The sequence below is a fragment of the Delphinus delphis genome, chromosome 1 (genome assembly GCF_949987515.2).
Source record: "Delphinus delphis chromosome 1, mDelDel1.2, whole genome shotgun sequence".
NCBI lineage: Eukaryota > Metazoa > Chordata > Mammalia > Artiodactyla > Delphinidae > Delphinus > Delphinus delphis.
The window spans coordinates 47099415-47120433 of record NC_082683.1 but is presented as its reverse complement, the minus strand read 5'-3'; the positions used below and the strand labels follow the sequence as shown (position 1 = coordinate 47120433).

Sequence of the window (21019 nt, the reverse complement as noted above, 5' to 3'; positions counted from 1 at the left end):
AACTTCATAATTCTATCTTCCCAAAACTTTTAATCTTTTTGAGCAAAGAACTGTTCCAGGTGCCTTTTATAGTCTTCCAGGGAACTGAAATTTTTTCCATTAAGAGAATTTTGTAAAGACCGAAATAAATGGAAATATGAAGGTGCAATATCTGGTGAATACTGCGAGTGAATCAGAACTTCCCAGCCAAGCTGTAACAGTTTTTGCCCGGTTGTCAAAGAAATATACGGTCTTGCGTTATCCTGATGGGAGATTATGCGTTTTCTGTTGACTAATTCTGGACACTTTTCATCAAGTGCTGCTTTCAGTTGGTCTAATTGGGAGCAGTACTTGTTGGAATTAATCGTTTGCTTTTCCAGAAGGAGCTCATAATAGAGGACTCCCTTCCAATCCCACCATATACACAACATAACCTTCTTTTTTTTTTTTTTTTTTCGGTACGCGGGCCTCTCACTGTTGTGGCCTCTCCCATTGCAGAACACAGGCTCCAGACGCGCAGGCTCAGCGGCCGTGGCTCATGGGCCTAGCTGCTCAGTGGCATGTGGGATCTTCCCGGACCAGGGCACGAACCCGTGTACCCTGCATCGGCAGGTGGGCTCTCAACCACTGCGCCACCAGGGAGGCCCAACATCACCTTCTTTGGATGAAGACCAGCCTTTGGTGTGGTTGGTGGTAGTTCATTTCACTTGCCCCACGATCTCTTCCATTCCACATTGTTGTACAGCATCCACTTTTCGTCACCCGTCACAATTTGTTTTAAAAACGGAAAGTTTTTCATTACATATAAGTAGAGAATCCCATGCGGAAATACGGTCATGAAGGTTTTTTTGCTTAACTTATGTGGAACCCAAACATCAAAGCGATTCACATAACCAAGCTGGTGCAAATGATTTTCAATGCTTGATTTGGCTGTTTTGAATATGTCGGCTATCTCCCGCGTGGTATAACGTTGATTGTGCTCAGTTAATGTCTCGATTTTATCGCTATCAATTTCAAGTGGTCTACCCGACCATGGAGCATTGTCCAGTGAGAAATCTCCAGCACGAAACTTCGCAAACCACTTTTGACACGTTCCTTCAGTCACAGCACCTTCTCCATACACTGCACAAATCTTTTTTTGCATTTCAGTTGCATTTTTACGTTTCTTGAAATAATAAAACATAATATGCTGAAAATGCTGCTTTTTTCTTCCATCTTCAGTATTAAAATGGCTACACAAAAATTCACCAATTTTGATAACTTTTTAAAAAATGCACGCTGATATGACAGCTGTCACATACAATCTAACTAAATGGTCTTGAATGAAGTTAAAGACAACTAAGTGCTACTAGAGCCATCTTACAGAAAAAACTGAACGGACCTATTGGCCAACCAGTATTTTATATAGAGTAGTGTGTATATGTTAATGCCAAACTCCTATTTTATCCTTCCCCACCTCCCCTTTGGTAACCATAAGTTTGTTTTCTATGTCTGTGGGTTTATTTCTGTGTTGTATCATTTTTTATTTTTTTAGATTCCACATACAAGCCATATCCTATGATATTTGTCTTTGGCTTACTTCACTTAGTATAGTAATCTCTAGGTCCATCCATGTTGCTGCAAATGGCATTATTTTGTTCTTTTTTATGGCTGAGTAATATTCCATTGTATATATGTACCACATCTTCTTTATCCATTCATCTGTCAATGGACATTCAGGTTGCTTCCATGTCCTGGCTATTGTAAATAGTGCTGCTATGAACATTGGGGTGCATGTATATTTTCAAATTATGGTTTTCTTTGGATATGTGCCCAGGAGTAAAATTGCAGGATCATATGGTAGCTCTATTTTTGGTTTTTTAAGGGATCTCCATACCGTTTTCCATGGTGGCTGCACCAATTTACATTCCCACCAACAGTGTAGGAGGGATTGGAAAGGTACTCTTTTCAATAAATAGGTCCTGAAAGAGAACTTGCTGTATATTCAGCTTAAGTAGAGGAAGCTGCTCTTTGGGGGCTCCTAGTATGGTGTTTTCCTAAGGGACCTTCTCTTGAGGCTGCTCCCTCCATCCTTATTGCCATCACGTTAGTTCTGGCCTGGCTTCTTTTCTCAACAGAACAATTTCTGAGCCTCCAGGGAGGATCTGTCTCCAATCTCCTTCCAATCCATTTTTTAATTAAGGAAGCGGAGTCATGTATTTGGAAAAAAATAAAAGGGAAAAGAAAATACTCCAACCAAACTAGGTCACGCCAGCCTCCTGCTCTGGAGTCTCCAAAAGGCTCCCCTGCACTTAGCATCAAGACAAACACCCACTGTGGACTGCAGGACCCAGGCAGTGTGGCCCGTCTAGCCCTCCAATCTGTTCTTGTCAAATTATGTCACTGTCCTTTCACTCAGTAATTCCACCCACCTTGGGTTTCTTGAATTTACCACGTTACCTCCCACCTCGGGGGTTTTGCCTAGTCTTCCCTCTCAGCTTGGGGTTCTCTCCTCTCTCCCCTTTTCTTCCTTCTCGGATTAAGTTCACCTCCTTGGGGAGCCTTTCCCTATTCATTTTACCGGAAGTTTAAGCCCTCACTCTTTTTCTGGCTCAGCGAATTGTCTGTTACCATGTGCAGATATTTTTTTCATTTGTTTGTTTGTGTTTTCCCCACCGCTCCTACTAAACTGTGAACTGTAAACCCCAGGGGAGCAGAAACCATTTCCGTGTTGTTTATGGTGGTCTGCATCTCCAGGGCCTGCCTCAGTGTCCAGCTGGCGCTCCATCAATGTTTGCCAAATGACCCGTCCGGTTCTGTTCATGTTCCTCGCGAGATCCTCCACTCCAACCCACTTCTCCTACCGTATCAGAGTACCATCCCCTAAGGGCGGTATTCTTCTATCCTCTGTTCCTGTGCCTGCCCTGTGCCTTCTGCCTGAAATACCCTTCTCCCCTATTTTCCTTCTGAAAAATGAACTCAGCCTTCCAGACTCAGCTCAAATATCATCTCCTCTTTGATGCCTGTCCCCATCCCTCCTGGCAAAATGGAAAGCATCTGCTCCACGGTTTGTGCACATCTGAATCACAGCTTTTGTCACTCTGTATTGTCCTCACACATTTGTGTACCTACTTTCCCCACTAGACGGACCTCTTGGGAGCAAGGAAGAGATCTAATTCATCTTACATTTCCACTTCTTAAAAATAGTTGTCACATAGAAAGGGTACAATAAATGCTTGTGGACGGGATTTACATTACATTATTTACATTAGTGAATAAAGGAACTTCCTTGGTGAAATTTCCCTGTGTGGAGTCTTCCTCTCTGCGAAGTCCCTATGTACCTACCTCCTGTTTGGATATTACCTCTCAGAAGTTTTCTCTGGGGTTCCTGGTGCACAGAGAACATCTCTCTGTTTTTTGTCTTCTAGGATTAGGCAGCCGGTTTGGTTTAGAACACAGTGTTTGCTCTTGCCTGTTTTAAAAGGAACCTGGTGGTTAATACAGGTCTCGTGGCAGGTAGAATAATAAGAGGCCAATCCTCCCAAATATCTGGTTTATTACCTGCCCTAGTCCAATAGGACTGGTTGTTAAGGATTCATTCACTCACTCTCTATCTGTTGTTCTGCTGTGTGCCTGACACTGTTTTGGTGCTGTGTTCACAGCTATGCAAGAGGTCCTGTTCCTAAAGTATTTTTTTTTTTTGGACGGGGTAGCACAGGCAGACAGACAGACAGTATAGTGTGATCAGTGCTCTGATGTAGTGTGTGTTTGCAGAGTCATGTGGGAGCAGGGGAAAAAAGGGCTTTCATCCATCTGGGGTGGGGATGGGAGGTGTTAAGGAAGTCTTCCGAGTACAGAGGCTCTTTATGTGGACTTTTGATAGATAAGTAGAACTGTTTGATGGGACAGGGACATGAGAAAGGGAGGAAAAGAAAACTAGGGAAGGGAGAGGGAACGGCACTCACGAAGGCAAGCAAGAGGTAGTAGGTGTGCTTTGAAATCATGAGGAGTTCACTGAAGTCCAGAACTTTGCTGCCCAGTTTGGTGTGTGGACCGGCAGTGCTGGCATCACCTGGGAACTTGCTAGAATAGCAGAATTTTGAGCTCCACCCTGGACCAACTAAATCAGAATCTACATTTTACCAAGATCCCCAGGTGGTTCTTGCCCACACTGAGGTTTAAGAAAAAGTAGGTAAAGAGGTATTTTTTCAAGTGATCGCCTGCATCAAAATCATCTGGAAGGTTTACTGAAAAACCGGATCTCTGGGTCTCACCTTAGAGTTTCTGAATTAGTAGCTCTGGGTGAGGCCTGAGAATTTTCATTTCTCAAAAGATCCTGGATGATGTTGGTGCGGCTGGTTCAGGGATCACACTCTGAGAACCAGTAGGGTGGAGTATAGTGGGAAGGGTAATTTCTGGGAAGTGAGCTTGGACAGGTAGCAGGATTCAAATCCCGAAGGGCCTTGATAGGGAGGAGTGGACTTTATCCTGGAGTGTTGCAGATATCTGCAGAGTTCTTATGCAGGAGAGTGATGCGATCAGACTTTTCTGCGGGGAAGATCACTCTGGCAGCACGTGGCAGATGAGCTGGAGAGTGACAGGATGACACACTGTCAGTATATTCCAGGTGAGACTGATGAATTCTGAACCAAGGCAGTGGAGATGCCTTCAAGATAAATTTGGGGGTCAGAGTTCTGGGGAGTCAGTGGGAGTGATTGAATGTAGGGGTGAGAATTACAAACCTCCCTCCATGCCTGGAACTTGGAGGCACATCAGAGCCTGTGGCTCTTTCCCTGCCTGTGGCTGTTGCCTTTTCATGCTCAGAAAGCTGCCATTGTATCTGCCTTCTCTTCACAAGCCTGCCTCTGGCCTCATCTGACAGGTTTCAGCCTGCAGTGTTTGCAGAAAGGGGTGCAGTGCAGTAAACTATTCAGAAATAGGATTTATTAATGGGAGGCATGTAATTACTGCCAGACGCAGCAACCTGAAGAGATTATGGCCTAAGTGTTTGGTGTCATGCGTTAAAACAAAGTGGGCTCTTGGCATGGACGCTGTCCCCCTGTGACCAGACCTGTCTGTTTCTGTGATAGCCCCTCCCCCACCCCTGCGTCTGCGGGTTGAGCCCGGCTAGAGAGGCAAAGACGGATAAATCACCAGGGCGGGGGCCTGGCTCTGTGGACGATGGCCCTCGCCTGGACCCCTTGGAGGGGCCAGTCCTGGTTCCAGAGCAGGGCTCCTGGAGGGGATTGTGGCCTGTCTGCTTTTTGTCTCCAGGCCTCCTGATTCCACAGTAACGTGTCAGCAGACCCTCTGTGAAGGGCAATCCTGTGCACTTATGTCTTCTTCAAAATCTTGTTCCCACCGATTTCACATCTCAGCAGACCCTCGCAGAACCCTGGGATGAAGGCAGCAGGGCTTAGCATCGCCTTGTGACAAATGGAGGCCCAGAGGTTTGGTGAGTCTCCCAAAGTCCTCAGGCTGAGAGAACAAGCTTGTGCTGAGACCCCACGAAGCCATCCCACCTCTCCACCAGGCAGGCCGGGCTGTCCCGGCTCCAGGATGAAAGCACTGTTTTGTTTTGAGGACAGCAGGCTTGGCTGTCAGAGGCACTGGCTCCTGCTAGACTTGGGTGCAAGCCCAGGACTTCTCTTGCCTAGTCCTGTGTTCTTGGGAGAGATGCTCTAAGCCTCAGTTTCCTCAAATAGAAAACAAGAGAAGGAACGAGGTCAGCTCCTTTCCAGGGCCCTCTGAGGAGTAAATGGCCTTGCAGGGGTTGGCACTGGCCGGCCCCCTTTCCCCTGACTTGTCACCATCTCCGGGCCTCACAAAAGAAACCCTGTAACTACTTGAGACAGGGATGCTGAGCTCAGATGAGATAATAGAGGGAATATGCTTTGGAAAATTCAAGCACACCCTTCAAATGTGAGGTAATTATAGGAACAACAGATCTGCCAGAACCCTGCCAAAAAATCCAGCAACTTTTTTTTTTTCTAACATCTGTATTGGAGTATAATTGCTTTACAATGATGTGTTAGTTTCTGCTGCATAACAAAGTGAATCAGCTATACATATACATATATCCCCATATCTCCTCCCCCTTGCATCTCCCTCCCACCCTCCCTATCCCACCCCTCTAGGTGGTCACAAAGCACTGAGCTGATCTCCCTGTGCTATGCAGCTGCTTCCCACTAGCGATCTATTTTATATTTGAAAACCAGTAAATTTTGAGACAGAAAGTAGACCTGGATTCTAGAATCCTCGTCATCATGATTGGTTTTGGACAGAGGGACTTTTCTGCCCTTTTGAACATCTATCTCAAAACGTTATTTTTATTTTGCGGCCTGGAGAGGACGTGCATAAAGCACAAGCTGGGGGGTCGTAGCAGGGAATGCATAGCTGGCAGGTGCTTGTGCTAATTAGGAGGCTGCAGTGACCGGAGCTCTTCCAGGGACCGCCACCTTATATATCTGTGTGTTCCCTAGGGCCCAGCACAGGGTCTGGCATAGGTAGGTACTCAGCGATTATTTATTAAATGGAACCAAGTTGGATTCTGTCCTATTCCGTGGGTTCTTTGAAGGCAGGGCCTGTGTTTTACTCATTTCTCTCTTTCCAGAGCCAAGCCTAGCGTCTGGCACAGAGTAGGTGCTTAGTCAGTTCAGGCTGGATCGAAATTAAGCCCCGTGAAAAATAAGGCAGACGTATCTAGTGTCTGCCCTGAACCACGGGGGAACCCGGGGCTCCAGGTAGGAAAGGAGTCTGGGATTTGCAGCGTGAGTAGGTACCGGTCAGATGACAGGCTCACTTCAAAGGCATGCGGTGGGGAGGAGAGAGGTGATGTGGTTTCTGCAGTGCCTCTGTGGCTGCGTGGGAGCCTCAGCTGGCGGCAGAGGCGGGGAGGGGAGGTTGGCAGCACAGTGGAGGCCTCAGCCGGGACTTCGGGGATGGAACGAATGAGCCAGAGGAGAGGAAGCAACTCAGATGTAGACGAAGAAACGCACTCAAAATCTCCCTCCCCTCTCTGCTTCCGTGGGAACAGACGTGGCAGCAGCGCGCGCGCGCGCGCGCGCGCGCGCGTGTGTGTGTGTGTGTGTGTGTGTGTGTGTGTGTGTGTGTGTTGGAAGGAAAACAGGCTTTACAGCCAAATAAACCTGCGCGCCGATCCCCTCAGTGCAAAGCCGGGATTGTGGGATTTTGAGCATGCTTTATTTTTTTCTGAGTCTCCATTTTCTCGTCTTAAAAAATGGCATCAGTGATTCTTACTGTCCGGGGTGGCTGTGGCTATCCAGAGTGTTTTGTCAGCAATAAAACAGCCATTTATGAAGCACCTGCTCTCTGCTAGGCACTGAGCCTAGCAGCTGGATGGATTTAATCTGTAATCCCCTTAATCATCCTGCAAGGCGGTGATTATTATCTCCAGTCTCCACTTCAGAGCAGAGGAAACTGAAGTTAGGAGGCAAGGAGCAATTTGCTCAAGGGAGAGTGCTGGAAATTCAACTAGGTTCTCTTTGTAAAGATTACATTATGGAAACGTACAGGATGATTATATTTCGTGAATCTTAGTCAAGTCTAAAACTCTCCCACAGCGGCAGTCTTCCTTTATTGTCAGCGCTTTTCCTCCCTCCATTTCCCTTTGGTAAAAAAGCAAAACCTTTGGCTAACCTGGCTGTCTGTGGAAGAAGGGTGAGCTCTGCTCAGTGATTTCAATGTGATTTGATTCTCTTTGTCTAGGTGCTTTTTGGTTTCCATGGGATGGAGATCAGGAAATTATTTCTAGGTGTTTATATGAGGGAAGAGGAAAAGCTGCTGAGACTTAAACTTCTGGACGATCCAACAACATCTGAAATATCAGAAACTACCCTTCCAAAAGAAAACTATCAACCCTTTTGACATTCTGAGGAGTCTTTCTCTGAAGCTTCAGCTGAATATGAGGTAAGTGTGGAAGGTCAGGAAAGCCAATTCACTTGTATTACAATTTACGACGTGCCTATGTCTGGATGTTCCTCATGGTCACACTGTACAGCAGGTGTCGTTAGATCGTTGCCACCTAGGGATGCTCAGAAAGGTAAACATTCGTCTGAGATCACACAGGCATGAAGCGTTAAAGCCAAGATTCAGAACTTAACCCAAAGCACAGGCTCTTTTTTCTGCTACTCCCTGCTTCTGAGTCTGCAAGTCTACTGATGGAAACTGCTGCTTCCTCTGAACTCCTTTTTTTTAGGAGGCTGTCCCTTTGCTCTGGATTGCCCCAGGCAGATCCGGAGAAAACTGCATACCTGCAGTTTCAGAAGAAAAAGTACTTTAGCTTTGAGACTGCAGGAGACCACCAAAAGTCGGCACCAGCCAACACAGATGATCCCAACTTTTGGAAGATGCTCTTTGTGAAATGGACACCAGTTGGATGTTTCTAATTTTGGCTGTGAACTCAGGCATCAGGAACTGGCTGTATCTTTTTTTTTTTTTTTTTTGGCAGGGTGGGTTGGGCTTCAGAGAGGAGGAAGAGAGAAGCAGGGAAGGGGAGGTCCCTGTAGTTCATCCAATTCAAAGCGAGTATCACAGATTTAAATCACATACTTGCTGATCCCATTATTGAGTGGTTTTACTTAGATCCAAGCCACTGTGGGGGGAAGATGTCCTACCTGTCCCTCCTTATTTAATTTTTAATGAAAAAGAAATCTGGAAAAAAATCAAAACAAGCTACCAAACACTTGGTTTGCACATCATTCTCGGGGTTCTTTCTAGGGAAGTGGGAAGCTCACAGATGTTGGAGTTCATGAGATGTGGGTTCTACCTGCAGCCATGTCACTCATCTGCATGGCTTTGGGTAAGTCATCAAGCACCTCTGACCTCAGTTTCTTCATCTGTAAAATGAATATAATAATGCCTGCTTTAGAAGGTTGTCAGGGGGTAGAGTGCTTTGTACTTAGCAGACACTCATTAAATGTTAGTTCCTTTTTCCTCCCTGTATCACAAGGGCAAATTCTTCATCTATATGCTCTTAGGTAGAGAGGTGGACATGAGTAATGACCTGTAATTTTTAGGACAACTCAGATCCACCCAGATTGTTGGCAGGGACCATCAGCCATGGTTTAAGACTTAAGCCAATGCCCATGATGTTATTATGGAGCCTGCAGAAGTGATTACTAATGTTACTTTTCCATTTCACTGTGGAGCAGAGGGGAGAGTCTTTCACACTGCTGGTGTTTTTTTGGAGCACGATGATACAAATCACAGATGGCTTCCTCGGCAGATGTAGCTCTGTAGAACCAAAGTGGGGGTTTACAAGGGGTTTAATGAAAACCTGGCACCCTTCCAGGCTTGAATCAGTCCTCTGGGGTTGTCAGCTCATGTACCTACAGGCCAATCTACAAATGTCCACTCTGTTGATGGTGTGGGGAATACTAGGTTGAAAAGTTTTTACCTGGGAAACAAAGCCAAACCTATCTGGCTGAGTTCACAGGCTTGGGGCCTGGGAGGTGGAACAGTGACATGGAAGGGAAGTTGGTAGGAGGAGGGAGGCCTACATCTGGAAGATGTTCAGATGACTGCCGCCTGGCTGGGGCTGATCTGGGCCCAGGACAGAGCAATGGCTTTCCCAGCTGCTTGGGGCTCACGCTCTTTTCTTCTTCGCCAGGGGTTAGGCTAAATGGAGCGACCAGGATCCACAAATGAGGGATATGGAATAAAAACATTTCAATTTAGTAGACGATATAAATTGAAACTGGATTGGACTATCGTTGCCTCTGCTCGAAATGCGATCTTCAAATGGCCAGCTTGCTATTTTTCATCTATTTTATTTTGACTTCCATGTCATCTCCTTGGAGAAGCCTTCTTTGATTGCCTCCCTGAAAGAGAACCTCCAAGCTCTTTGCCATATTCTATCTTAGCTGTGTATTTGTTTCATAACATATCAGAATTTATTTGCCTGTTTGCTTTCTGTTTTGGACCCTTAGTAAAACATATCACTCCTTGAAAGAAAGACCTCTTGACCAATGTAGCTCAGTGCCCAGTGGAATACCTGGCACATAGTGGACATTCAATAAATATTGTTGGAAGAACGAATTCATTTCAGGACAAGAATAAGATGTATCAGTGTTTGCAGCTTAATGCCACCATTGATAAGCTGTAAAACTGTCCAAATTGCATAACCTTAGTCTGGGATACTTCATCTGCAAAAGGGAAAAAAATACAATAGAGGGTAGCTGTTTATGCAGTGTCTAATACATAAGAAATATTCAATAAATCAAAGCTATTATTATTCAGTCATTGAAGAACTAAGTTAACCACCAAGAAATATTTACCAGTATTTCTATTCAGCTAACATCTACTGAGATCTAGCACATGCCATGCCACACACGAAGCACTTTTACATGCATTATCTTATGTGATTCGTGACAACGACCATGGGAGAGATCCTTTCCATTTAGAACAAAAGAAACAGAGACTCAGGGAGGTTAAGCGGCTTGACCAAGCTTACACAGCTATTGAGTGGTAGAGGCAGTATTAACTCCATTTCTATTTTTAAAGCCATAATTTCCCCCCATAATTCCAGGCTGCTTCCTATTAACACTTGCTCTGGATAAATAAACATAAGGAAGCCACATTCTCTGTCCTCTGGGGGCTCTGGTTTAGGTGATAAGACATATGTAAGAGTAAAACGAGCACTAATAAAAACCAATGTTTTTTCATGCTGCTTTGAAGTTTACAAAGCATGTCCCAATATTTACAACACATTCAAGTTTTAGGATATATAAATAATTCAAACAAGTCAATGAGAAAAAGACAAACAACTCAATGAAAAAATTGACCGATTGTGAACAGGCCTTTCAAATGGCCAATAATCACATGAAAAGATGTTTGGCATTATTGGTCATGGGGAAATTCAAATGAGAACAATGATATACCATTTCCCACCCATTGGATTGTCAAAAAGAACAGAGAATACCAAGGACTGATGAGGGTCAAGTTGCATGGGAACCATCGTAACATGCTAGCTATGCTAGAAATCGGTAAAATCAGTTTGGGAAGCAACTGGAAATACTTAACAGAGGTGACTATGAACATGCCCTTGGAACCAGGGCTGCCTCTAGGAAGCAAAAAATACTCTAGAGAAACCCTTGCCTATGTGCAGAAGGAGAGACACAAAAATGTTCAGTTTCAGCATTTTATATAATAGTGAAATATTGGCAACAATCTAAAAGTACATTAACAGGGGAATGGATAAACTGGTCATTTGTGGATGAAATATGAAACAGCAGGTGAAGGAATAAATTAGAGCTCCACTTAGTGACAGGGATAAATCACAGATACACATTGTTAAATAAAAGCAGCAAGTTGCAGAAAGGAAGACAAGATGATAGCCTTTATGCACATTAAAGAAAACAGGTAAAGCAGCCCTGTATGTTTAAAGTGAACTCTCTTTATGTACCATAAAGAGCTGGTCGGGGAAAATACACGCCACTCACAATAGTAATTGCTTCTGGGGAGGAAGATAGGGACTGAGGTCAGGGAGGCTTGCAAAGAGGACTTCTACTGAACCTTCAACTAAATGTTTTAATTAAAAAAAAAAACATCTGAAGCAAATACGGCAAACTGTTAACATTGTTAGATCAGGTGGTGGGTTCAGCTGTTTTTGAACTGTTCTGTGTGTATGGTTTTTTTTTTTTTTTTTTTTTTTTTGTGGTATGCGGACCTCTCACTGCTGTGGCCTCTCCTGTTGCGGAGCACAGGCTCCGGACGCACAGGCTCAGCGGCCATGGCTCACGGGCCCAGCCGCTCCGCGGCATGTGGGATCTTCCCGGACCGGGGCACGAACCCGTGTCCTCTGCATCGGCAGGCGGACTGTCAACCACTGCGCCACCGGGGAAGCCCGGGATATCTTATAAAGCAAGCAAAAGACTCACTAATCCACACCTTGTTCCCTAACCTCATCCAATGTGCCCCACATTAAGCTCTGGAGGCAGTGATGGAAGAGAAGTTACCCATTCTGCAGAGTTCAGTCCTTCCTCTCCTAGCACCTGCCTTTTTTATTTTATTTTATTTTTTGCGTGGATGGGGGTAAAGTAAACTGCTGGGCAGGTGGAGAAGAGACTAACTGATTTTCTTTAGGAAGGGGCTGCAGCCCTGGTGGCGGCAGGGATGGGGGGCAGAAAAAACAGGGAGAGGACAAGGAGAGCAAGGGGTGCTGAGGTTTTGAGAAAAGCCTGGAGAAACTGAGGTGTAGAGATGGGAAGTAATTTATCCAAGGTCATTCAGAGGCAGAGCTGGAATCTGCCCCTGGTTACCTATCCCCACATTCAGACCACAGGCAAGTGTGTGCTGGGGGCAGGAGCTGGGACACAGGTCTACGTCAAATCCCAGCTCTGCTATTTAGTAGCAGTGAGGCCTTGGGCACGCCACCTGACTCTCTGAGCTTAAGTCACTATTACCTTTCTTAGAATGACCTTGGGAGGAACTCATAATAATGTGTATAAAAGGGCTAGTGGGATAGTACTGTGTCTAACTCTTAGTATTCACTCCATAAACAGTTACTATCACCATCTGCATCATCATTCCAATTTGTTTCAACCATTCCTTAATAACTTCAATAACTATTACTCTCCCCCCACACCTTCCCCCCTCCCCCGAACCAATATCAGAGCAGTTTCCTTGAGGGCAAATATCCAGTTTATCTGTGTCCAAGGATTGGTCTGTCAGCAATGAAGTCTGTCAAATATTCTCTTCCTCCTAGTAGCAACTATTCCTAAAAACAGCTCCCTCCCTGCCTCCATGCAACTTTTTATTTTGTTATTATCATGGTCTTACAGGTTTTTCTCTTTAATTGTTGTTGAGTGTGCTATAAATCATTACCAGCATTATTTGTTTTGATTTCTCAATTGATTTGTCCAGTGGAAATTCCTTTAAACCAGTGTCTGTCCTTTTTATATGTCTCCAATGATCTTTGAGTACTTCCTCATTCTCTGTGTTCCAGATGTTCCAGACTTACCTTGTACTTTCCTTGCTCTAGGGCCAGAATCAACTACTTCTCCAAGGAGTACTGGTTCTTTATAGTGGAGAATGGTATTTAGAAACCAAGATTTGGACATTATATGTGCTCTGTATTACTGGGGTATTATTGCTTTGGGGCCCTTTCAGTACAGAGGTAAAATAAATAAATGGATATGTGTGTGTATCTGTTTCTATCTCTACCTCTGTTGAAGTCTGTGATGGTTAATTTAAACGTCAGCTTGGCTGGACACACATTATTATAGGTGTTTCTATGAGGCTGTTTTTGAACGAGATTAACATTTAAATAAGTGGACTTTGAATAAAGCAGATTGCACTTGGTAATGTGGGTGGGCCTCACTGAATTAGTGGAAGGCCTGACTAGGAAAAAGAATGATTTCCTTCGAGCAAGAGGGAATTCTGCATCAGACAGCCCTTTGATTTGAAACCCATATTCGCTCTCCTTTGCGTCTCCAGCATGCTGGCCCACCCTGCAGAGTTTGGATTTGCCAGCTTCCATAACTGTGTGAGCCAATTCCTTAAATCAATAACACTCCCCCCGCCAACTACACACACTATTGGTTCTGTTTCTCTGGAGAACCCTAATACAAAGTCTAATATTCCTAGCTCAAATCCAATACCATTGGGTTCTTGTTCAGCTAACTCATTCATATTTGTATCTCCCATCTTTTACAGTTAGAATCCTGGTTTCCACAAAAAAATATTTACTCATTTGTTCTAACCCCAAAACACATAACAAGTCAACTACCATGGACTCTTCAAAAATGTCAATGCCGCGAAAGAAAGAAAGAAAGAAAGAAAAGAGTATAAGGAATATTGTATATTAGATAAACTAAAGAGACATGACATCCAAGTGCAGTGTGTGGTACATGTTTGGATTCCAGATTGGAAAAAAGAAAGAACAGCTTTCAAGGACCTTACTGGGAAACTTTGAATGTGGAATGTATGTTCGATAATATTTTATAAATATTAAATTTGGGAGGCATGATAATGATGTCATATGAGAGAATACAACTGTAAGAGGATAGGAGATACATGTTGAATTATTTAGAGGTGTAGTGTTTTGATGTTGGCAAGTTATGTTCAAATGGTTCACAAACTATATACGTATTTATATATGTATGTAAATATCTATATCTATCTATCTATCTATCTAAATATATGTATATATATATAGAGAGAGAGATTGACTGATAGGGAGAGACAAAGAGAGAGAGAGAGAGAGGGAGAGAGAGAGTGTGTGTGTGTGTGAGAGAGAGAGAGAGAGAGAGACAGAGAAGGAAAGAGCAAATGTGGCAAAATATTGACAGTTGGTAAACTTGCATAGAACAAAAAAGAATTAATTGGACTATTATATTAACTTTTCTGTTGAAATTTCTCTGTAACATTTCAAAATTAAAAGTTGGGTGAAATAGTAGCAGGTATTACATATCAAGTATTGGTATTATATATCTATATCTACTAGCAAGAGTATTACATATCAACTACCACATGCTAGTAGCAAGTATTATAAATCAGGTACTACTTTGTGCTGGGCTTGTGTTAAGTGCTTTACATACATCATTAATTTATTTAATCCTCATCACAATCCTCTAAGATAGCTAACACTTTTTTTTTTACAGTTGAGGTATCTGAGGCTCAGAGAGGCACAGAAACTTGCTTAAAGTCACCCAGCTAGCAGGGAAGGGAACTGAGGCTCCAAGAGAGGAGCGACCTCCCCAGACCATCAGCTGAATAGTGGTCCTGTTGGGGTTAGGACTGAGGTGTCTGATTCTTACTCTGGGGCTTGGTCTGTTGTATCAAAAAAGTTATTCCTCCTTGTTTTCTTGCCCAGTGGGACTCCATTTAGAGAAAGATTTCTGCCAGCTCTATTAGACTCATTCCGAAGAAAAAAAATTCCGTTTTTCCATTCCACTTTGAAAAGATAAGACATCCAGCTTCCTGTCCTGTGGCTCTTACCCAGACTTTTGTACTTGTTCTCAGCAATGCATGTTCTCCCTGGTTATTGGGTCACAACTTTATCAGATTTCAGAGATGGGAAAACCCAAGCAGGCAGCAGTGGCTTCGGACTAAGCGCAAGCAATCTCATTCATTAACAGAGGGACAGTGATTCTTTGTCTGCTTCTGACTATTCGCACGCTATTCACTTTAAACACAAGCACAGAGTTAGTCTGGTACAGTGTTCTGCAGACTGAGGGTCATGACCTTTAGTGGGTCTTGAAATCAACTTAGATGGTGGCTGTCAGCATGTAGAAAGTGATTTTTAAGATAAACAACAAGGACCTACTGTATAGTCCAGGGAACTATATTCAATATCTTGTAATAACTTATAATGGAAAAGAATCTGAAAAAGAATATATATATATATATATACACACATATATATGTATATATATATAACTGAATCACTTTGCTGTACATCTGAAACACTGTAAATCAACTGTATTTCAATAAAAAAGAAAGTGATTTTTAGAATCAAATTGGATAGAATAGAAAATATGGTGTGTACTCACTATGAAGGTAGGTATTATTTTGTGAATGTACACACACACACATATGTTTGTTCTGGGTGATGGTGTAAATTTTATTTCTTATTATGAGTCACAGTTAAAACAATTCCAAAGCTACTGGTTTGGGACAGGGGGTCAGCAAATGCCTGTTTTGGGGAACAAAATTTATTGGAACACAGCCTAGCCACTAGCACATACATTGTCTTTGGCTGCTGTCGCAGTACAGTGGCTAAGTTGAGAAGTTGTGACACACTGAATGGCCTGCAAAGCCTAAAATATTTACTATTCGGCCCTTCATAGAAAAATCTGCTGGCCCCAATGGTCTAAGATATTGAAGCAAAAACTTCTAATTCAAATAAAGCTTCCATTGTATATAATCTCCAGAATTTCTCTCTCTAGTATTTCTCCCCCACTGACTACCTAAGTTGTAGTATTCACATATAGATTCATGTAAATGCATATCTAACTATGGAAAAGTAGGCACAGCAAAAGCAATTATCGCCTAAACTCTGTGTTTCTAACATAATACCAGGAGTATTCAGAGGCAAGTTCCTGCTAGCACATGGCAAACAGGATGACCTTTCCATCCTAGGAAAACATGTCCATGTTTAACCTCATTGCACTCAACCAGACGTTTCCTTGCACAAATTTTCAAGTGAAATATTTCAATCCTGCATTCAGCTTGGGGGCCACATGTCTTATCCAAGTTAAATATTTCCAGAAAATAAATGTCTAGACACCGTCTCATATAAATTAAGCACCCGGTTTTTAAAAGATTTCTAGCAGACCTCCTTTTCGGTGTGTGGGTGAGTATAATTTGACTCCTGTGAAAAATTCTGGGCCACATCTGATGTGCCTAAGTCTGTGCACCTGCATATGGTTAATAAGTGCTGTTGAGTCATAGTGGGCAGTGCTGGGGGGGGAGGGGAGGCGGGGTGGGAAGCTAGGACTCTGAAGGATATTCCATAGAAGAGCAAAGCGATCTCTTTTCTTGGAGGTCTTGGTTTCCAAGAATCTTGGATGAAGAAGTCCTTGTATGTTGAAATCTACCTTAGGGAGGCTTGCCATATTTGTTAATCCTGTCATCGGAGAATAAAGAACATGTGACTGTACATGAAGATAAAATTCTACTGTATCTCTGACTTTCCATTTCATTTATGTTTGAGGTTTTTCAAGTCATGGCTTTGTTTAATTCAAGTGAGCTATTTCTAATGCTTTTGATATTTATAGCATTTTCTTGGATATACACTTCTGTGTCACAGTGTTATAAATTAGTTTTTTTCCACTATTTAGAAATGAAATCTTTAAGAGAGATCAGATACTTAAAAGAAAGCTTAAAGTGGTTTTTTAAGCTACTCATTATATTTTATAAAATATATTTGTATTTTACATTTTACATAAATATTATATTTATATGGTAGAAATTTTATATTATATAAATGTTATAAAATGTTTTATAAATATTATAAATATATTCAATATATTTACATAAATATAAATATTTTATTTATAAATAAATTATAATATTATTATATATTCTTAGCTACACTTAAAAAGAAAAAAATTCTATATGAGGGAATTTATAATGGAATATATGGAACCACCTGAAATTCTATGGGGAGGTAATTCAAGAAGTAGTTATTATATTTTGCTTCTCTAGATTTTTGCACAATTGTGCACAGCCCTCTTTTGTGCATCATATTCAATATTTATTTTTTAAAAAGGAGAAAATTTGGGAGTGGGTTCAGGAAGTGGAGAGATGAAAAGAAGGAAGTTTACATTTCGTTGAGATATATGTAAACATTCTTTATTCTCCTTACCCCAAATCCCTCAAACAAGAAACAAAAAGATTTCTGGGTATGGCACCATTTTCCACTTCTTCATTCGATGACTGTTTGATGGATGTGTACTGTGTGCCAGGCACTGGGCTAGGTTTCAGAGAACAGAAAGAGCAAAGTCTAGGCTCTAATGACACTTACCATGCAGAAGCAGTGAGACAGGGAGAAGACACAGGAAATAAACAAGTCAACAAAATAATTTCAGATATTAGGAAATACCAGATAATGTGTGGAAAGAGTGGACACTTTAGCTTGGGTAATCTGGGAAGTTTTCTCCCAAAATGTATTGATTGAACTGAGCCCTGAATGGAGAGAAAGTCATCCTTGGAAAGATCTGTGGGAAGAGTGTTGAAAGCAGAGAAAAGAGCTGGTACAAAAGTCCTGAAGAGGGACTTGGGAAAGATTTCATTTTGAGGTCACATCTTATATGAATGATCTCTGGATTACTATATTTAAAAGTAGGCTTGAGGGTTACCTGTCTCTGACGAATCTCAAGGACAATGGTTCGGTGGTCAAATGACTTTGGAAATTGGGCGGTGCTAATGATGATGCATTTTTGCTGAACTGGCTTTTTTTTTCTTAGCCAACTCCATAGTGAGATGATTGGGTTCAACTGCTGGGAGTTCTCTGGATTCTGAATATGAGGTTCTGTGGCGGGTTGCATTTTCCAACGATGGCCACAGCAATATCTCCCATCCCACGTGCTCTTCTTACAATATAACCTTGATATTCACGATTTTAATTGTGGGAGTCTAGTTTCTTCCCCTTGAATCAGGATGGGCTTGTGACTATACTAGTAGTGACTCTATTTGACCTCAGAGACCAGGTCATAAAAGGTACATAGCTTCCATTTGGTTCTGTTAGGGTGGTAACTCTTGGACCCAGCTGCCATGCTGTGAGGAAGTACAGGCAGCCACGTGGAGAGGTTTCCTACAGGTGTTCTAATTGACAGCCTCAGAGGCAGTTCTCAACAACAGTCAGCATCATCCCCAGATGTGTGAGTAAAGGAGTCTTCAGATGATCCCCGCTCCCACCTGTCAAGTCACTCCAGCCTAGAATCTTCCAGCTGGGTCCCTAGACATTGTAGTGCAGAGAGCAGATGTACCTACCATGCCCTTTCCCAATTCCTGACTCACAGAATCTGGGATCACAATAAAATAATTGCTGCTTTACACTCTCAAGTTTGGGGTGGTTTATCTCACAGCAGTAGACAAGTGGACAGATCCTTAGTGCCTTTATTGTCCGCTGTGGGCACTGGTGGTCTCTTCAGGCAAGAGAGGATGTTACTCAGGTTCTAGTACCATTGTACTAAAAAGTCAACATTGTGGAATCCAGAGCTCAAATCCTTTACCCGCAAGATGGACCAGCAGGCTAGACTATTCAGGCAGGCCACGCTGGGCCCAAAAGAGGTGATGCTCCACTCCTGTACATCCTTGCTGGTAGAAAGCCAGACACCATCTGAGTCCCTGCACCCTCTACCCACTGACTTTCATTCTGCCCTCCAGAATGACGCCACTCTTCCACATGACCTTTTCACAGAGCCAAAGACAAGCATCATCTTCTTATGGACCAATCAAATTAAATCATTTGCCATTCTTTGAGGGTGGTCTACAAAGTTCCACCTCAAAGGATTTGTTCAAATATTCCTTTCCTGCCTTAGAGTCTGCATGCAAATACAGCCTCGTCAGCTGGGAACAATTCTATTATTTACCTCCTTCACAGTTTATAGCATACGGTTTAATAAGACAGCCTCTGGAAGTATTCTGCCTGATTCAAGTCCTTGCTCTTAGTAGATCTTAGTAGATCATGAGCATGTTACTTAAAATGTCTAAGAGTCAGTTTCCTAATCTGTAAAATGTGGATGATGATAATAGTACAGGTTTCATGGAGATAGTGTGAGAATTAAATGAGTTAATTTATGAGACCATTTTTTTTTTGCGGTACACAGGCCTCTCACTGTTGTGGCCTCTCCAGTTGCGGAGCACAGGCTCCGGATGCGCAGGCTCAGTGGCCATGGTTCACGGGCCCAGCCGCTCTGCGGCATGTGGGATCCTCCCGGACCAGGGCACGAACCCATGTCCCCCGCATCGACAGGCAGACTCTCAACCACTGCGCCACCAGGGAAGCCCTATGAGACCATTTTTAAAAGGGCCTGGCTCATAGTAAATATTATAGTAAATATATACATATAAAATATATACTCATACATATAGGAAGTATGTAGGCTATATATAGGATAGGTATACAAATGTATATATAATATATGCATATATAGTAGATACATATATTTATTTAAAATATATGATGTATATACATATATATTCCTTAAAGTCCTTGCTACCTTCAACATTGTATTAATTATATCATGGTCATGTGGTTATACATATTCCTCACCTACGAACACTGCAAACTCATTGATATGAGTGAACGAGTCTTAGTCATGGTCGTTTCATCTTGGCATAATGCTCTGTCTTCTCCAGGGTATATACCTTATTCAGTTCTGTGACCTCAGAATCCAGCACAACCTCGACCATTGTAAGAGCTCTATCAGTGTTGCTTGAATTAATGAATGGCAAAGTGATCCATGTGGGATGTGTCAGTGGGAGGTGCAGCCTAACAGTATGATGTTGAAAAAAATCAGTGTCTTCTTCCAAGAGCTCTCTGACCATCCATTGCCTCAAGTGGTGGAAGGTCTGAGACAAGTCCCAGTGATCTGACATGTCAGCCTCAGAGGGAGCCGAGGTCAGAGAAATCTGAGTCAGTCCTGAACCACGAAGGGAGGGCTAAAGCAACGAGAGCTTTTACTGTGCTGTGACATCATCTCCCATCCATTTATAAGGGTGAAAGGGGTTTACCAGTGGTTCAGCGAATTTAAAAAGAAAAAGCACCTCAACCTTCTCCCTACATTTAAGAATGTAAACGGCCCCAGGAAATGACTTGGGTGCTGAGGTAATTTCCTAGATGGGCTTGCAAAATTCATTTGTCATCAATTTCAAGGCCAGTGCAAAGAAACTGGAAACACGGATGTGGATGGTTCTGGAAAGTGTGTGTTTTGGGGGGGCAGACACCATACTTACCACCCATGATCTGAGCAGGAACTTTTGAAACATGACACCCTAAGCCTAAAACCAGAGCAGGCTGCAACGATCAGACGTTTTAATGTGGAATATGGAGGGAGGAGGGGAAACCAATGGAGGACACACCAGCCCAGTGCCATGAGGGAGTGTGGAGTTACGTGCATTTAAATATTTTTTTAGTTGACAGTGCTAAGTACACAGATATCAATATGATCTCTGTCCTCATGAAATTGATGATCTAACATGAAGGACCAGCATATAAGGAGATGTGTACTAAGTGTGGTGAGAGAGGGAAGTAGAGGAGATGTGAAAGCAGAGAGGAGGAGCCCAGATACACCTGCCAACATGAGTAGGTACTACCAGTGGTGGAGGGAACCCTTGACTTATGATTCCCACATGCCTGTCAGGGTGAGCTTTCTAAACTGCTAATGTGACCATATTATTTCCTTCTTATAACACCTTTTTATAGTGGTAATTTCCACAGACTGAATCTTTTTGCCCCTCCCAAATTCACATCTTGAAGTCCTAATCCCCAGTGTGATGGTATTTGGAGACAGGACCTTTGAGAGGTACTTAAGTTTAGATGAGGTCTTGAGGGTGGATCCCCCATGATGGGATTAGTGCCTTTATAAGA

General features: G+C 42.8%; 1 long non-coding RNA gene across 1 annotated transcript in view; it reads left to right on the top strand.

Annotated features, from left to right (window-relative positions):
- Positions 1–9842, top strand: part of LOC132432385 (uncharacterized) — a 52140-nt gene extending 42298 nt beyond the window's left edge. The window contains exons 2-3 of the long non-coding RNA XR_009520888.1: positions 7687–7887; positions 9590–9842. This is a non-coding gene — a long non-coding RNA (uncharacterized lncRNA). The remainder of the gene's footprint in view (positions 1–7686; positions 7888–9589) is intronic.
- The last annotated feature ends 11177 nt before the right edge of the window (positions 9843–21019 follow it).